The 13846-nt window shown below is 41.4% G+C and overlaps 1 protein-coding gene across 1 annotated transcript in view; it reads left to right on the top strand.

The window, feature by feature from the left end:
- ccdc57 (coiled-coil domain containing 57) overlaps nucleotides 1-13846 on the top strand; it is a 148691-nt gene that overhangs the window by 44676 nt on the left and 90169 nt on the right. The gene's annotated exons all lie outside the window — the stretch shown is intronic.

Here is a 13846-nt window from a genome sequence, read left to right on the forward strand (position 1 = left end):
TCTTTTTTAAAAATATTTACTGAACTCGCCTGCTTGATGTACAGAGGCAGGGTGTTCCATAGTTTGGGGGCATAATGGATAAACGCAGCTTCTCCACTTTGTTTGTGGAGCACTTTGGGTACGATTAAAAGATTAGAATTGGATGATCTAAGTTTCCTTTGTGGTTGATAAGATATTAAAAGCTCAGAGATATATGAAGGTGCTATGCCATTCAGAGCTTTGTAAGTAATTAACATAACCTTAAAATCAATTCTATAGGAAATAGGGAGCCAGTGCAGTTCAGCCAACACAGGGGTGATGTGTTCTCTCTTCTTAGTCTTAGTTAAAAGTATAGCCGCAGAGTTCTGTATGAGTGCCAATTTCTTTAGATGTTTTTTGGGAAGACCAGTGAAAAGTGCATTGCAGTAGTCTAACCTGCTAGTGATAAAGGCGTGAATTAGTTTTTCTGCATCTTGTTGAGTTAAAAAGGGCCGCACTTTGGCAATGTTTCTCAAGTGGAAATAGGCTGTCTGAGTAACTTTACTGATATGGGGCTTAAAACTTAACTCTGCATCTAAGATGACACCGAGGCTTGTTACTTTTGGTTTGACCTGGTGTGCCAAGTTCCCCAGATTACTAAGAATAATATCTCGCTTTAGTTTTGGTCCAACCAGAAGTACCTCTGTTTTGTCATCATTTAGTTTCAAAAAGTTTTTGCTCATCCACTGATTAATGGAGGTTAGGCATGCAGTGAGGGAGCAAAGGCCATCTGGGTTAGTTGGCTCAACAGAAAGATACAATTGGGTATCATCTGCGTAGCTGTGGAAGTTTACATTATGTTGACTTATGACGTTTCCCAATGGAAGCATATATAGAGAAAATAGCAGGGGACCAAGGCAGCTCCCCTGGGCCACACCAAAAGGCAAGTCATGTTTTTCAGATACATGATCTCCTAGACTGATATAAAAATCTCTGCCAGTAATGTAGGTTTGAAACCAGTTTAGAGCATTATCAGAGAGACCCACCCACTTCGCAAGGCGGTGAATTAGGATGCTATGATCAATGGTGTCAAATGCCGCACTCAAATCCAGAAGAATAAGGATTGAGACTTTGTTTGAGTCGGTAGCTAGTCTGAGATCATTGACTATTTTTACTAGAGCCGTTTCTGTGCTGTGATTTGATCTAAAACCTGATTGGAATTTTTCAAGGATACTGTTTTCGTTGAGGAAGGTATTTAACTGATTACAAACAACTTTTTCAAGTACTTTGCTCAAAAACGATAGATTTGATATAGGCCTGTAGTTGCTCAGATTGGTATGGTCAAGATTTGACTTTTTAAGTAAAGGTTTCACAACAGCGGTTTTAAAAGCAGTTGGAAATATACCTGTTTCTAATGAGGTATTTATTACCTTGAGAAAAAAGGGAGCTAAGCCATCATATACTTTTTTGAGGAATGTAGTAGGGATTGGATCTAAAACACATGTTGAGGAGCCGGTTTGAGTTATAATTTTACCAAGCTCAGATTGAGTAATAGTGCTAAAGGACCTTAATTTTGGGGGGCTGTTTTTGGGTGTACTATCAAACATATTACTTGTGTTACCAATAGCCTCCCTTATAGAAATGACTTTGTTTTTGAAGAAGTCTGCAAATTCTTCGCATCTTAGAGAGGATGCCTGACTGAGTGTATCAAAAGGTGTTTGATGCAATAGCCTATCAATGGTAGAGAACAACACCCTAGAGTTTCCACTGTTTTCAGCAATTACCTTAGAGAAGTGGTTCCTCCTCTCATTCCGAATAGCTCTATTATAATTTGCAATTTTTTCTTTTAGAATGGCACGGTGAACCTGTAACTTAGTTTTTCTCCATGTTCTCTCAGCTTTCCTACATGATCTTTTTAGATCATGGATATTTTCGTTCATCCAAGGTGTCAGTTTGCTACAGGGCCTTTTTTTAGTCTTTAAGGGTGCCACTCTGTCAAGCAGAGCGCCTAATTCACGATTGAGAGCCTCTACCATTTGATCAATGGGATGATGTAAAATATCTAAATTTATGGAGTCTATAAGAGCTATGAACTGCTGTTCTGCTCTAATGTCCAAGAGTCGCGATTTGATTGCAATTTCGGGATGAATTTTTGGAGTATGTAGTACAATATTAAAAGATACACAATGATGATCAGACATATTTATATCATTTACTGATAAGTCTGTGACTTCTATCCCTCTGGAAATGACTAGATCGAGGGTGTTGCCAAGGTTGTGGGTGGGTCCTGTAACATGCTGCTTTAGCTCTAAACTGTCCAACACATTAAGGAACTTACTGGCTTTAGCATCAGTTGTCTTATTGACATGAATATTGAAGTCGCCATTTACAATTATCCGATCATAGCTAGTGATGATGAGCGACATAAGTTCAGAAAACTGGTCGAGAAAGCCAGTCCATAGTTTAGGAGGGCGGTATAAGGTTAATAGAAGTACAGCTGGGTCAGCCTTCAGAGTGAGGGCAATATACTCAAAGGAAGCGAATTCGCCAAAGTTGACTCGTGTGCAACTATATTTGTTTGAGAGAATGGAGGCAATTCCACCACCTCGTTTGCCTTGTCTAATTGAGTGGAAGAAATTATAATTTGGGGGACAAGTCTCAACAAGAACAGCTTCGCTGTCTGAAGTCAGCCAGGTTTCAACAAGAAACAGAAAATCCAATTTTTTTTCACTAATAAAATCATTGATTGCAAAGGTTTTGGTAGTAAGTGCACCTATATTTAGTAAACCCATGTTAGCTGAAAATGCCTCTGGCTTTTGAGGAATATGATGAGGTATGGAAAGAATATTTGTTAGGTTTCTAGTTTTAAATTTGTCTTTTCTTTTTACTATACGTTGGGTAGAAATCAACGTTGGAATAGAACTATAAGCATAAGTCATGCTATTGCATGACACAGCTTGATCTATGGTAGTAGTATTGTATGTTACCCTGCAGAAAACATTCTCAGACTCATCCACATGTATAATGCCATTCGAATCAATACCTGGGGGGCGTGAATCTGTAATATTTTCTACAGAATGTCAATGTCTCAGTGTGGACGCTATGTTGTCAGAGAGTAGCCTGGCTCCATGTTGGTTTGGGTGGAGACCATCACGCTTCAGCATACTGGGCCTCTCCCAGAACAAGCCCCAGTTGTTGACATAGGGGATGCTTAGGGAAGCGCAGTAGCGTTTGAGCCAGGTGTGGAGATCGAACAGTCTGGACCATCTCTCAGCACCTTTTCTGTAGGTAGGGAGAGGCCCAGAGATGACAAAGCGTTTTTCTGTGCCCATCAGAGTGGTGATGAGAGTTTTGTAGTTTTCCTGCAGTGCTACTGACTGCTTATCTCTGATGTCGTTCGTGCCCACGTGTACGATGATGTTGTTGACCTTGGTGTGGCGGGCCAGGATGCTTGGGAGTTTCTGCTGGATGTCAAGGACCTTGGCACCAGGGAAGCAGTAGACCTTGGAGGGACCGCTACATGATGGGGGAATGCAGAGGTCTCTAACCATGGAACTGCCGATGACCAGGGTGGAGGTTGATGAGGTCCGGGGAGGAGGGGGTCGGGGGGGCGCCGACTTTGAGGAGGGACCAGGATGGTTGTCTCGGGGCTGGAGGGGCTCCTCATCCTCGGTCAGAATGGCATAGCGATTTTCCAGTCGTATAGGTTGGGCTGGGCCTGGGTGCCGTCCGGACCGTCTGCCGTGCTTGTGATGCTTGCTTCTACGCCATGGCTCAGGCTGGTGTGGAGTGGAGCTGGCCAGCAGAGCAGGCTTGGTTCTCAGCAGAGGCCGGGGAGAGGCAACAGGGACAGAAGTTGCATTAGTGCATGGCATGGTTAAAGTATTGGAGGACAGAGTGAAATCAGGGCATCTGGCATTTGTGTGTGTAAGAGAGGTAACGTTACTTACGGAGAGAATGGTGTCGAGGAACTGTTCATCCTTCTCAATCTGATGGAGGGTCGCTATTCTGGCTTCGAGTTCCACTATCTTTTCGCTGAGAAGGACGCATGAGTCGCAGCCTGGTGCACAGCTGAGGGGAGGCATCGTGTCGCGGCGAGGGCTCGCCGGTGTCAACTGTTTTTTAAACGTTTGTTTGCTAGTTGACTAGCAACAGCGATATCGTGCAGTTCCTTGATAACTCGAACACAGGTAGCGGGTAAGTAATCTGAGAAGATCTCACTTTTATATTGAGTCACTAGTTTTGAGAGACGTTAGAAGGAATTTGATGCTTTCTTCTTCCAGATATCGTTTCCTTGGCCCGGTATTATTTGCAGCCCACGTTTAACGTTAACGTTTGACAGAAAAGTTTGACGATCAAGGTTATAGAGTCCGATAATCCAAAGCCTCGAGCAACAACAGTTTATGCAAGAGTTTGTTCACGAGATATAATCGGTAGCCAGTAAATCCGTAGAAAGTAGATGGTAACAAGGAGATTTAAGATAGATAAGTTTGGAAGTTTAGGTAGTTACATACGGAGCACGCCGACCGGAACCGGAACCGGGCATTCAAGGGCATCCGGGCATTCAAGGGCAGTTGTAGTCATGAACGCCTACGAGAGGCAGGCAAATTTCCAAAATTTAATCAAGAAACAAATTAAGTGGACATCGGAGGAGCTTCCTGAGATGGTGACGTCTTCATCAAATGAAGAATATCAAGTCTGACGCAGAGCTGGCCATATTTCTCCACAACAGGTAGCCTAGGCTAAACTTCATCTGCATCGCTAACTTCAGCTAAATATGTTACGTTGGTTAGAGAGGTATTTTTTGTTTTCACTGTTTCCGTAATGTGTAGCTGGGTCATGGTTGGAGAAACGTTAAAGCAGCTGCAGGTCAACTAACATTAGCTAAGTCTTAATTACATCTGGCAACCCAGAAGAGGCTCGCGTCTGGTAGTCTTGAGAACGTTCACCAGTGTTTTGATTTTGGCCTGCAGAACGTTAGGTAACAATCCTACAAATCGCACCTTTAATATGCAAGTTTTTTAGCTTAATTTACCTTCATTTAACAGCTTCAGAGTCATTGGAATGGTTATATGACTTTTTTCGGGTTGAATGGTGGCTGTCTCGCTTCCCCCTAGTGCCTGTGAGCGGAAAAACCACCCTTGCAACTGTGGGCCGGCGGGCCGACGGCCTCAGTGTCAGGAAGTATAACGAGTGTAACAAATTGCTTTACTCCATTCAAATACACATACACGCCAGGCACTGGCTAGAAAAAGGTAGTGATGGAGTTTCTCAGACATTCGTGATGACAGAGCCAGCGAAAAAGAAGCAAAAACAGAAAACAGTAAGGAAATTGCCAATACTGCATAGTTTACCTTTAATTAAATGTAGTGGGTTGTCCAGTCCACATTGGGAGTGTTTTCATTATCAAACTTTGGGCGCTTGGTGCAAAAAGGTTGTTTTTATGTTTCTTAATCAGTCATGGGTGTAACATCCTTTAAACCAATGATAATGACATCTGTCATTCCCTTTAACAGCAAGCAGCACAACTTCAAACAGCGCAACGGTATTTTGATAGTCAGCGGCACATTTGAAGGAATTTGCTTGCACGTGAGACCGTATTGAACAGGTATTCCACTAAACCATGCCTGTTTAGCAGAGTATAGCCTACACGCATCTGCACTCCTCTATTATTTGAACAAAATGAAACTAACTTCACTGTGGTCTCATAGTCAACGACAAAGCAGTTCTACACAGTTAATTACTTTCACTATTGACTGACAAGGTTACCATCGAAAACATATCCTGAAAAAAGTAACACTTACCCCAATAATGTTCGAATGACTGAATAAAAATCCTAATGGTATTTATCCTGCAGGAGTTACTGCTTACATCTCGTGACGTTTTCTTCTTCAGTGGCATAATGATGTTTAGAGGGTGTAAGATAGCGATTTTTGGATCATGCGCCAGACCACACCTTATGTTACACACACCCCTGGGCGCAAGGTTTAATAAAAGTAAGAAAAAAATCCACAACTGACGGTTTAAGATAAGAATAAGCTTTGCGGTGCCGTGGTGCCGGATGCAAGATGGGGCCTAGGTGAATTTGGCTTACATAGAAGAATGATTATATTAAAAAGAACTCAATGCCTAATGATAATTATGGTGGAGAGTCTGTGATATTGTGTGGCGGTTTTTATGTCAAGGGCCCTGGGAACCTTATTAAAGGAGAATGTTATTAAAGGGTAAAAAGTGTGTGTGTGTGGTGGGGGGGGGGGGGGGGGGTTGGGGGGTAGCGAAGTGTCTACAAAGCTTATGTTGTGGGGGCATCAGTTACACTGTTACCACTAGGGGCACTATAATTAGCAACACTTTCTCGTATCGACACCAAACTTGGTACGCGGACTTGTGACCACATCCTGAGGACGCACAATACATTTGGTGACGTTTGAGCGCATGCCGCGTACAATGTGAACCTGGCTTTAGGCTGTCGCTTTCGCTGAACTGTTTACTCTGTACTAGGGGTGTAAAGATTAACCGATATGTATCGGTATCCGTTTTTAACGTGTAAGATACGGCTACATCGATACGTGAAGCCCAGTATCGGAATAAAACTGAAATGAACTGGTCGTTATATCGATTTACTTGTTATGAATCGGTTCACAACCTTTTCTGCCTGCTCAGACTCTCAATTACGTTCCAAGCAGCGCGTTCATCCCACGTCCGGTTTTGAAACTATATGTGGCACGGAATTGTGGGTAATGCAGTTCGTTTTTGGCTACATTCATTGCCCAAAGTTGTCAAATGACCTCATTACCCATACATCTACTGCAACTTAAAGCACGTGACAACTCGCACTCGGTCATTTGTTTTACAGTTTTTACTCTTTTGTTTTTCAAAATCCAGCGCGAAATTAAACACTAAACAGCAACGATAGTCTGTAGAGTATAGCCTTACGTTTGATGAAGGGATTTCCTTAATGTTAAATACTAGTTTGGCCCTTGCTAAAACGATGCACAAATTATTAGCCAATTATTTTGTTCATATTCACTCAGACTTGTTGCATTATAGGTTTCTGCATTAGGTCTACCGTTGGAACAAAATAAACCCAGAGAGTTCATTGATATGTAGGCCTATTTTATTCTTGTAGGCTATATGAGAAAAGGCCAAGAGTGTCTTAAGCACTGTTTTATTTTATTTCGGTATTGTCTTACCTCAACAAGGCTACAGCTCCATAAAAACAATCAGATATAACTATAAAATCTATAAAGTCTAGAAAAAAATGTTGTATTTGGCTGCTGTGTTTGACTGAAATGTAGACTATTCTTTTTTCATTTCAATACAGTATATGAAACAAACCTCAGTTTAGATAATCATATTCACACATTTTTTTGCCTAATTGACAACCATGACCATGATAACTGATAATATAAAATTAATGTGCACCTTGAGCAAATGATAAAAAATCTTTCAGAATGCTTTCCATTCTTGAACTGCATCGAATTGCATTGAATCGCATCGCATCGAATCGTACTGAATCGTTTTTTATGAACATGTATCTTTTCTTGTATCGAATCGTGCCCATGTATCTAGATGCAAATCGTATCGTCTTTTACATGAGAGATTCACACCCCTACTCTGTACCATGAGTAATGGCGGGCGGCTTTATTTTGATGAGACTTGAGGATATGTGACGTCAACCCTTTCTCAATAATTTAGGAGGGCAATGTAGAGGGGTGATAGGGGTGTACACTTCACTTTTGAAGTCACAGTTTGGTTCATTTTTGGTTTATAAAAAAATAAGATAGAATAAAAAACAGTATACTGATACAAGCTACTGCTAATAAGTACTCCAAGATTCTCAAATAATCAAATCAAACCCCTTTGTCCGTGTGACTGGCCTAGCATGCCCCTGGTGTTGTCTCATTAACACCAAGATTGATTTATTTTGGTGAGGTAGGCAGAATCTGGATGGTCACAAACACGCCCAGAACAGTTTGTCATCACATATTTTGCCACTCTGTTTTATTGAGGTGACTTAACATGCACAAAGATTAGACAACCTGATTCAAAGCTATGTGCCATTCTTCTATTCCTCTATTAGCCCTCTCCTATAGTGTCTTTTGGTTGGTTTACTGTGACAGGATAATGCTATGTCAATAAAAACGTATGTAAGGGATAATGGACGACACAGTGGTCTGTTAAGTAAGGGATAATGTATAGAACGCCGGTCATTATTGGGAAAAGCGGAGGGGTCTTGTTCCGCCCTGAAGGGACTTATTTTCCCAATAATGACCGGCGTTCTATACATTATCCCGCTTATTACACGGCTACTTGCCAAAACGAAACAATAAACTCCCCAGTCCCCACGATATGACTCTTTAGCCAACAGTACATAGCCTAGGCTATAGTCTATTTGTTATCGTTTCATCGTGGCTTTTGGTGAGAAACAAATAGTTCGACAACAGCACATGCTGAACTTGAATCAAACATTCTTTAGAACATAGCTGATCAACCGTCTGCTTTCACTTTTGAATGAAGTTCCAGTCCTTGCATAGTGATATGAAAGACGTGAAATAGAAGCACAAAGCCCATTTTCCTTGACAGCGGTCTGTTATACTTAGCAACGGTCTGTTATTGAGAATTAGCAGACCACCGAACGTTGGGAAGGCCCATTCAAGTGAATGGAGCATTCTGCAGCATTATAAAGAGCCGTGTAATAAAAGAAATTAATGCACAGTCGAGGTTGTAATACGGCCCGACCCGCAGCGCTTTGTTCAGTGCAGCGGCAGACCAGATCTTGCGTCCTCAAGCAATTGAAAATAATGAGTTTCATAGCGCAGCGCTGTCGTTTGCATGTGTAATGTGAATCCCGCTTGATTCATGCATCCGACCAGTTTATGGGTTCTTTTCCTTTGCTGAGCTGCTAGTTTTCCCCTAATGACAGACAGGCAAGACAAACATAATGCAACGCTAACATTAGCCTAGTGTATTTAAGTAGGGTTGCAAATTTACAGAAATGTTCTTTATCAACTTAAGATTTTAGATGAGTGACCGTGATAGTAGTCTTAAAGGGGAACTTGGCAACTATTTCAACGTAATAAACCCGTTTAGAAATCATTTGGATGGTTAAATGAACTGTTCCGGTGAAAATGGTGACTTTTCCCGCTGCCCCTAGCGTCCCCAGGCAGAAAACCATCCTTGAAACATTGAGACTACCGTCCCAGAAAGAGAAGTGAGAAACAAGAAACTCGTTTTAAATCGTGTTTCTTACCTTATAACATCCACATTGTCTGCCGAACTTATGCTAACCGTTTTGCTAGCTTGTAAACAAATCCATGTGATTTATTGTTACCTTTTTCCCCCTTTCTTCAGGCCATAGCCTATATATAATATAATATGCTGTGTAACTGTAGGTTATGTATGTTTAGGTAGAGAATTATACATGTATTTTTATACAGACATGTGGTAATTAGTGTTTACTATACTTTTTATACTTACTTTTTTTTTTTTTTTTTTACTTTTTTTTTAATTCAGTTGACCGTTAACCTCAACAATATGGTGACTGATGCCAGAAGCAGCGGGCCTGCAGTCTTAAAAATATTGATTAGATCTTGACCTCGATATGGCATTCAGTGTCTTATACAGTGGGCATCGCTTTCAAATGACCACTTCATTCGCGCATTACGCGGCGTGAAGCTGCGTGAAGCTGCGTGAAGCTTTAGTACCACTTTCAGCCACTGTGCGTCGCTCTGCCACTGTACATCGCTCTGCCTGCCGTCCCTTACATAATTGTTGCCGAGAGTAATCCCAGTCTACGAATTCAATAACAAAATAAATCATGCATAATTAAACATTACCTCGATTTAGGCTACTTGGGTATGGATTAAGGCTTGACTACACGAAAATCGAAATTTGCTGTCTACATTATTGTCAGTGTTGGGGTTAACGCAACTACGCAAATCAAAACAGTGGTGTGATAATTGAGCCAGTAGAGAAATAACTGTTCAGAATGAATCTGTAGCCTTGGGTAGGCTTCTGCAGAAAACAATGTTGTTGCCGATTTAATACTATCTGGTGACGTTTTTAACAGGCTACGCAATAGAGGCTTAGACAACTATGACCCACGTTTTGGTTTCGTAAAATAATTTGTCCTACTTCTTGACTGCAATGTAGTCAATTGACTGCTTGACATGTCATTTTTATTTTTCTGTACAATAAACAATTACATCTGCTTTATGCCGCAGAATTACATTCATATTTGGCTGACTGCAGACGCGCCACTTCCCTCCCCATATTCCAAGATTAAGATAGTATGAAGTGCTTTTTGTAAAAAAATAGTTAAAACGAATAGCTATTTGCAATTTTGACAAAACACTGGTCCTCATTTTGCGAATGCGAGAACGATATGAGCCTGTTGCATTTAGTTAGATGTCCGAGTCACGCATAATGTTTGAAAACCACTGGCTCGTAATCACAATAATTTAACACACGACAGTTGGATAACCTACTTCATCATGTCCCCATGCCTACATTTTTGTGAGTAGCATAGAGATCGTTAAAAACAATAAAGTATGGCTCTCCGTTTGGGACATCGAAAACTTATATTTTTAATAGACTACCGTCGAAGATGCTGACTTGCAAAAGCCTCGGGATAACACGTTATCTCCACTATCATCAGTCATGCCCCTTGATCAAAGTGGGGAATGAAATAAAAGTTTGAGAACCACTGGCTTACCTAGTTACCTACAGTCCAGAACACAGAATCTGTTGCAATATTCTGATGATCGGCGATGATATCGGCAAATGTTTGTTTTCCAAAGTAAGAATTTCACTTCACCATGCACCTTCGACAATACCTGGCCTACCTGGTATCATTACAAACATTATTCTGTGTCCTAAAACTGGCATATTTTATGGCATTGTGTCATGTAAGTTCGTTGCAAAATCTAGAGAAATGTGTGAGGTGGTCAGCGGGGGACAATTGAGACACACATTGGATTGTGTTATTACTTGAACACTCCACACTATCCACAGCTGTGGTAGGCCTATCAGGGGCAGGAGGATTACTGTCAGCGCAGGCTTTATATAAAATTCTTCAACAGAAGGCCTCGAATGTTGTCTTGTTTGTGGAGCGCTTTGCTTCGCTTCTGTAATTTCGGCTTCATTGAAAATGAGGGCTTCCCTCAATGACCCTCCGAGAATAAATAAAGGTTGAATGAATGAATGAATGCAGGCTTGCCCAAAATAAAGGCATGTGGTTTGCGCAGCCTACAGTAAATAACAGACCCGCCAGAATGTGCGTTATGATGCTTTTTTACGAGCAAGATGTTTTGGTACCCTACGCACACTGCATGTTCTTAAATAACAATGATCATCAGTAATATTCGACCATTAATTTGGGTAAATGGGCAAGCGTGACCACCTTGATTGGCTGATTGGCTGATGATTGTAACGCGGGCATGATTCCAAACACCTCCCTTACGATGATGAGTGACAGGTCTCAGAATGCGTGCGCTACACAAGGACGGAAGATGATGAATAACTGGGGCCGTAGGCTATTCACAAAGGCTTTTATCTTACTACTAGGAGTAGGCTACTCCTAAATCGCACTTGAAGATTTTAGATTGGAGTTTTCTCTTAAAAGTTATTCACAAAGCCTTTCAGACAACTCCTAAACTAGGAGTGAGTCTTCGTGGCTATGGATGACGTCATTACTCATGCACGAGCTTGACTGAAGTGACCACCTTGATTGGCTGACGATTGTAACGCGGGAATTCCAAACACCTCTCTTCCGATGATGACTGACAGGTGACAGGTCGGAGAATGCGTGCGCTACACAAGTAGTGCGAAGGACGGAAGATGATTAATAACTGAATAAAAAGGCCTAGCCTAAATGAATAAAGAGTAAGGCAAAACAAATAGCTTAGTAGCCTAATGAAACATAGGCCTATGGATTGATGCAGTAGCCTACCTTTGCAACATTATTAAATGAATCTGTCACCATATCCCTAGGCTACGTTTGCAAAGAGGAGAACATTTTAATTTGATTCACAATGAAACGTTACATTTAATTTACATGTTAACAATGAGTAGTTTTGGTTGTTGTTGGTGGCGTTATTACATCCCTTTTATGAATGCAAAATTGTTCCCTTGCAATTGGAAGCTCCTGTTGCGCATAGGCTATTTAAAAACATCGCAACGTAAAATGCCACAAAAAAGCTGTTTATGAATAGGTCTTAGTGAGTTAGGAGTCCTCTCGACTTAAGCTGTCCCAGACTTAGGTGCTACATTTAGGTCTAAAATGCTTCGTGAATTACTTTTTGTGAAAAAATTAGGAGTCCTAAAGTTAGGAGTGACACGCCCATTATTTTTAGGAGTTGCTCCTAAATTCGCCGGTTAGGAGCTACTTTTAGCCTTAAAATTCTTTGTGAATACGGCCCCTGAATAAAAAGGCCTAGCCTAAATGAATCCAGGCAAAACAAATAGCCTAGTAGCCCAATGAAACATACGGATTGATGTAGTATCTTTGTAACATTATTAAATTATTCTGTTACTATGCCTACGTTTTCAAAAGAGAACATTTTAATTTGATTCACACTAATGTTACATTTAATTTACATGTTGACAATGATTAGCCTAGTTTTGGTTGTTGTTGGCGGCGTTATTGCATGTTAGTTATGCCTACAATGCAAAATTGCTTCCTCGCGATTGGAAGCTCCTGTAGCTGCATAGGATTTCAAAACCGCAGGTTTGTGAATAGGTCTGTGAGTAAGGAGTCCTCTTGACTTCTTTTAAGCTGTCAGAGGTGGGAAGGTGTGATTTTTTGGGGGAAGGGCCGGATTAACTGGGCACAATTGTCTGATGGCCCCCCTTCCCCCCAGCCAACGTGAATCGGGTGGTTAGTTAATAGGCCTATCGTGAAGATTTTTCCTGCCATCTAAGGCACGAGCGCATCTGTGAGGCCAAGCCTCACCAAGTAGCTCGTTTGTTTACAACTAACATTCCATTTAATTAAACTGCTTTATAGGCTATGCCGAAATAGGTTTCCACATTTTGAATATTAGTGTCGGGTGAATTGAAATGTTCTCAAAGTAGCCTTATGGCTGAAAGCTGAAAGCTGCTTGGGACCCCCCCCCCGTCAAGCAATATAACCATACAAACGCGCTTCCTGCACTCATTGTTTCAAAAGGAGTAATTTTGGCTTTGTCAGAACTGAAGAGCTGTGGACGGCACGGCACGGTATGCCCAATGAAAATAAATTAACGCAACGCAACGCAACACAACACAACACAGACCCCGCTTCTCTCGCGTCAGTCACTGACATGAACGAAACACAGAACCCGCTTCTCTCACGGCAGTCACTGACAGTAACCTAGAATAAATGCATGGGGAAAAACACTTCCCCATGACAAAGACATCTTAAAACACTGAAAGTTAATATTTTGTCACTAGCAACATTCATCTGTCCTTTGTCAAATGTAGTATGTTCCAAGTACCCTATGCGTAATTCTGCTTCATAAAGTTGAACAAATACATTTGCTTATTTCACAGAAAAATATAAATAGCCAGTCTACAGTGCAGAGTTGGTAAGTTATGGTAGGCCAACCTGCAGTGAACATACAAACAGGGGAAATTATTTCTCTTGCAGCTGAGTAGCCTCAGGTGCGCACGTAGACATAAGGCCGAACATGCAAGCGCCAATGAATCGTGCTCTCACGACAATCGCGCCGTTAAACTTAAATAGGTTAACATCACTCTAAGTTCGCCTTCAAGCAAGGAAAACGATGATTTGAAGACATCTGTTTCGTTGGAAGGGCAAGGGGTAGCAACAGGGCAACACAGAGACAGGCCCGATGGCAGGGCTGTTTTGAGAGTATTAAAATATGGGATATTCTACGGGAAAACA

Source organism: Alosa sapidissima, chromosome 24 (assembly GCF_018492685.1).
Source record: "Alosa sapidissima isolate fAloSap1 chromosome 24, fAloSap1.pri, whole genome shotgun sequence".
Taxonomy (NCBI): Eukaryota; Metazoa; Chordata; class Actinopteri; order Clupeiformes; family Clupeidae; genus Alosa; species Alosa sapidissima.